Source organism: Tachysurus vachellii, chromosome 9 (assembly GCF_030014155.1).
Source record: "Tachysurus vachellii isolate PV-2020 chromosome 9, HZAU_Pvac_v1, whole genome shotgun sequence".
In the NCBI taxonomy this organism is placed as follows: domain Eukaryota; kingdom Metazoa; phylum Chordata; class Actinopteri; order Siluriformes; family Bagridae; genus Tachysurus; species Tachysurus vachellii.
In genome coordinates this window covers 11,388,493-11,394,492 of record NC_083468.1, presented here as the reverse complement: position 1 = coordinate 11,394,492, position 6,000 = coordinate 11,388,493, and positions in this window count along the sequence as shown.

The following is a 6,000-nucleotide window of genomic DNA, read 5'->3' as shown; positions in this document are numbered from 1 at the left end:
TTTAAATTAAAATTAAAAGACCAGCATACCAAGTGTATATAATGCAATCACAACTTCGAGTGTAGAACATGGCCACTTGCTTGAAATGAGTACTCAGCTGAATGTAAAATAATGTAATGTTCACCACCTGAGCAAGCCAATAAATGGAGTTCAGTTTAAGCATTCAACAAAAAATATAACTGACTCCTTTGGCTCATTTACATAATTTCACATTTATATTAACTTACATTATACTATTTAAAGAGTTGATATGGTGATTCCCATAGGTACTCCATTAAGCACTGTATGAGAAGATCATCTATCATGTTGATGTTAGGGTTATATAATAGTCCAGTGATATTGAACTATGTTTCTTTTTGCCATTTCCCAATTTTCATGTGCATTTGCACCTTTAGTTCTGCAACCAATGTAGTTTTGTGGAACTGCTTGAGGTCTGCTAGTTTTGTCTGAGCCTTTGTATGGGATCCCTTATCATGTTGATGCTAGGTATGTTTGGAGCCTGAAATGGCCAAAATAAACATTATAGTCCAATATTATGTTACTCTAATTCTGCAATTAATACTGTAGTTACAGTAATCCTTTTTTTCTCCAAGGAAATAGACTTCAGGATGAGCTTTACACAGTGGAAATAAGCAAATAACATGTCAATTCAGTTTGATGTCAAAATATCTGGCATACCATATTAGCAAGCAAAATCCTGGATCTGAAAGACAATTAAGGAAGAATGCACTAATGAAAAAAATTATAAAACATAAGTATCACATTCTACAATACATTATACGTTCTCATAGCATATTTATAATCCAGAGCGAAGAAAGTTATCCTTCTGTTGTTCGACAGTACAACTCAAAAAGACAGAAAAAAGAATTTTTTTAAGCCTGTCTGGATAAACATTTTATCTGTGATGATCCCTTCCTAATACACTTTCAGTATAAAATTAAAAAAAGAAGAAGAAAATGTACAAGAACAAAATTTTTGGAAGAGTTCCATTAGGTTAGCATTACTCAGATGGCACAAAACAGTTACAGTGGTGTGAAAAAGTGTTTGCCCTTTTCCTGATTTTTTATTTTTTTTTTGCACGTTTGTCTCACTTTAATGTTTCAGATCAAACAAATTTAAATATTAGTCAAAGATAACACAACATGCAGTTTTTAAATTAAGGTTTTTATTATTAAGGGAAAACCAAAAAAATCCAAACCCACATGGCCCTGTGTGAAAAAGTGCTTGCAACTAAACCTAATAACTGGTTGGGGCACCCTTAGCAGCTAGAACTGCAATCAAGCGTTTGCGATAACTTGCAGTGGGTCTGTTACAGCACTGTGGAGGCATTTTGGTCCACTCAGCTTTCCTTCGTAAATCAATTGTTGTAATTCACCCACACTGGAGGGTTTTCGAGCATGATCCAACTTTTTAAGGTCATGCCACAGCATCTCAACAGGATTCAGGTCAGGACTTTGACTAGGCCACTCCGAAGTCTTCATTTTGTTTTTCTTTATCCATTCATAGGTGAACTTGCCATTGTGTTTTTTGCATTGGACCATTGGGTCCGGCTGCAGAACCCAATTTCACTTCAGCTTGAGGTCACAAACAGATGGCCACACATTGTCCTTCAGGATTTTTTGGTAGACAGCAGAATTCATCCATTTACAGTGCCTTGCAAAAGCATTCATACCCACTGAACTTTTCCACATTTTGAGGTTACAACCACAAAGAAAAATGTGTTTTATTGGGATTTTATGAAATAGACCGAAAGAAAGTAGCACATAATTGTGAAATGGAATGAAATTTTTTTTTTTTTACAAATAAATATCTGAAAAGTGTGGTGTGTATTTGTATTCAACCCCCTTTACTCTGATACCCCTAACCAAAATCCAGTGAAAACAACTGCCTTCAGAAGTCACCTAATTAGTAAATAGAGTGCACCTGTGTGTCATTTAATCTCAGTATAAATACAGCTATTCTGTGAAGCCGTCAGAAGTGTGTTAGAGAACATTAGTGAACAAACAGCATCATGAAGACCAAAGAACACACCAGACAGGTCAGGGATAAAGTTGTGGAGAATTTTAAAGCAGGGTTAGGTTGTAAATTAATATTCCAAGCCTTGAACATATCACGAAGCACTGTACAATCCATTATCTGTCCAGTGAAATGGAGTATGTCACAACTGCAAGCCTACCAAGACAATGGCCGTCCACCTAAACGGACAGGCCGTTCAAGGAGAGCATTAATCAGAGAAGCAGCCAAGAGGCCAATGGTAACTCTGGAGGAGCTGCAGAGATCCACAGCTCAGGTGGGAGAATCTGTCCACAGGACAACTATTAGTCGTGCACTCCACAAATCTGGTCTTCATGGAAGAGTGGCAAGAAGGAAGCCATTGTTGAACGAAAGCCATAAGAAATCCCGTTTGCAGTTTACGTCAAGCCATGTGGGGGACACCGCATGCATTTGGAAGAAGGTGCTCTGGTCAGATGAGACCACAATTGAACTTTTTGGCCAAAATTCAAAATGTTATGTGTGGTGGAAACCTAACACTGCACATCACCCTGAACACACCATCCCACCGTGAAACATGGTGGTGGGAGCATCATGTTGTGGGGATGCTTTCCTTCAGCAGTTACAGGGAAGCTGGTCAGAGTTGATGGGAAGATGGATGGAGCCAAATACAGGGCAATCTTAGATGAAACCCTGTTAGAGTCTGCAATAGACTTGAGACTGGGGCGGAGGTTCACCTTCCAGCAAGACAATGACCCTAAATATACAACCAGAGCTACAATGGAGTGGTTTAGATCAAAGCATATTCATGTGTTAGAGCGGCTCAGTCAAAGTCCAGACCTAAATCCTATTCAGAATCTGTGGCGAGACTTGAAAATCACTGTTCACAGACGTTCACCATCCAATCTGACTGAGCTTGAGCTATTTTGCAAAGAAGAATGGAAATTGCAGCGAAAGGTGGTTCTACAAAGTTTTGACTCAGTGGGGCTGAATACAAATGCACGCCACAATATCTGCCACACTTTTCAGATATTTATTTGTAAAAAAAAAAAATTAAACACCATTTATCATTTTCTTTCCTCTTCACAATTATGTGCCACTTTGTGTAGGTCTATCACATAAAATCCTAATAAAATACATTTTTGTTTGTGGTTGTAACGTGTCAAAATGTGTAAATGTCAGTGGGTATGAATACTTTTGCAAGGCACTGTATCAGAGTCCTGATCAGAGTATTTTCCCCAAAAGTGTTGGGGATTATTAAGATGTTTTCTGGCAAAACTGAGATGAGCCTTTATTCTTTTTGGTTTTGTCTTGGAACTCTACCTTGCAGGCCATTTTTGCTCAGTCTCTTTCTTATGGTGGAGTCATGAGGTGTAAGTGAGGCCTGCAAGTTCTTTGGATGTTGTTGTGGGGTCTTTTGTGACATCCTGGATGAGTCATCGCTGTGCTTTTTGGGTAATTTTGGTCGGCCGGCCACTCCTGGTAAGCGTTTTTTTTTCACCGCTGTTCCATGTTTTCGCCATTTGTGGATAATGGCTCTCACTGGGGTTTGCTGCAGTTAAAAAGCTTTAGAAATGGCTTTATAACCTTTTCCAGACAGATAGATCTCAATTACTTTCTTTCTCATTTGTTCCTCAATTTCTTTGGATCTCGGCATGATGTGTAGCTTTTGAGGATCTTTTGGTCTACTTCACTTTGTCAGTCAGGTCTTATTTAAGTAATTTCTTGATGCAAACAGGTGTAGCAATAATCAGCCAAACTGTTCTATCAAGTTACTGATGGCTGCCTGGTCAACGACAGAATTATTAGAATTTAATTATGTGACTTAATTATGTTTTTAAGAACCCCAAGAGATGAAGACAAACTGAAGTGAATGTTTTCTACTAAGGCTTCGATGCACTTTATTGGGATGTTATCTTCTAACTTGAGCAGAAGCAATTCTATGTTTCTGGTAACCACATGTGATGTACTTTTCTGATAGGACTAGTGCCCTTGCCATCACTGGCTCTTCAGGATGATCAACAGTATGATTGTGGTGTCTCTCACAAGATTTTCTTAAAGAAATCTAAGTAATATCTATTGTGTTTTCTGTTTTTATACATCACATCCTAAAGTCACATCCTTCAAATACACAAAAAACATCTTTCATTCTTCTTCAAATGAATTCCAATGTACAGAAATAGTCCTTCTGTACAGAAAAGTGAAAATTTAAACATTTAAAAGAAAACACTTCTTAGCTTCATGGTATCTAGATAAATGTGTCTGCAGAGCACTTGCAGTTTTAAACAAACATGGGCAGCTGTCAGAACGACATAGCTGGGACTGCCCATGACCAAATGTGTTGTGTAGCAGTCTGTGATGCCTCAAGAGACTTCCTTTGAGAGAGGACCAGGATCTGCAGATCTTATATTGCCATCTCAGACAGCCACCTATGGTAATAGAGGAAAAAAATCTTACTCACTGTGTCCAGCAAATAATCCACACCTGTAAAACTAACTGAATATTTCAGCATGACCAGCAATGTTTTGGGAACCTTTAGTACAAATTCATGTTACAATTAATAGAGCTGTCTGATATATATACAACATTCTTTATGAACTTTTGCTCCGTTTCATGTTATTACACCTTTTTGATGACAAAGCACAGAATGTGTTTCTTTACCTTCACATTATATTGTATATGTGGTGTGTACTGTATATACACAATATATTATTAAATAAATATAGATAGATATACATTTTTACATTAAAAACAGTTATTGATAGTATATTTTTCAAAAGTATGTCAATCAAATGTTCACAAGCATGTCCACTTAATGAAAAACACCATTAAATTTGGTGTCTATGCATCCATGTGGTGTGATTCAGCTGTAAGTGGAAGGACCTGTCCTGGACAACGAACACCTCCAGCCTGATCATGAAAGCTCACCAGCACCTGTTCTTCTTGAGGACACATCGCCTGTCTTCAGCCATCCTGGTGAACTTTTTACTGCTCTGTGATTTAGAGCATCCTGTCCAGCTGTGTCACAGTCTGGTATGGGAACTGCACAGCCGCTGACCGCAAGGCACAGTGCGCAAAACCGCATAGCGCATCACAGGAACTTCACTTCCAGCCATTGAGGACATCCTCATCCTTAGGATACGTTGTCTACATTGAGCTTGCAGCATTCTTAAAGACTCTCTCACATATATATATATATATATATATACACACACACACACACACACATACATATATACACACACACACATACATATATACATATTTTATATATATATATATATATATATATATATATATATATATATATATATATATATATATATACACATATATATACATACACACACACACACACCGGTCCTGTTCATTATTTATATGGACAGGATTTCTAGGCGCAGTAACCTAGGGAGGGAGTCCGGTTTGGGGACCACAGGATGTCGTCTCTGCTTTTTGCAGATGATGTTGTCCTGTTGGCTTCCTCAAATCAGGACCTTCAGCGTGCACTGGGACGGTTTGCAGCCGAGTGTGAAGCGGCGGGGATGAGAATCAGCACCTCCAAGTCCGAGGCCATGGTTCTCAGCCGGAAAAGGGTCGCTTGCCCCCTTCAAGTTGGTGGAGAGCTCCTGCCTCAAGTGGAGGAGTTTAAGTATCTTGGGGTCTTGTTCACGAGTGAGGGAAGGATGGAGCGGGAGACTGACAGGCGGATCGGTGAATCTTCTGCAGTGATGCGGTCAATATACCGGTCTGTTGTGGTGAAGAAAGAGCTGAGCCGCAAGGCGAAGCTCTCTATTTACCAGTCGATCTACGTTCCTACCCTCACCTATGGTCATGAGCTTTGGGTGAAAGGACAAGATCCCGGATACAGGCGGCCGAAATGAGTTTCCTCCGCAGGGTGACTGGGCGCTCCCTTAGAGATAGGGTGTGTGTGTGTGGGCAGAAGACTTGTTTTTGCCTTGACACTTGCCTTAGTGTTAATGTATAGATAGATATAGAACCATATAGAAG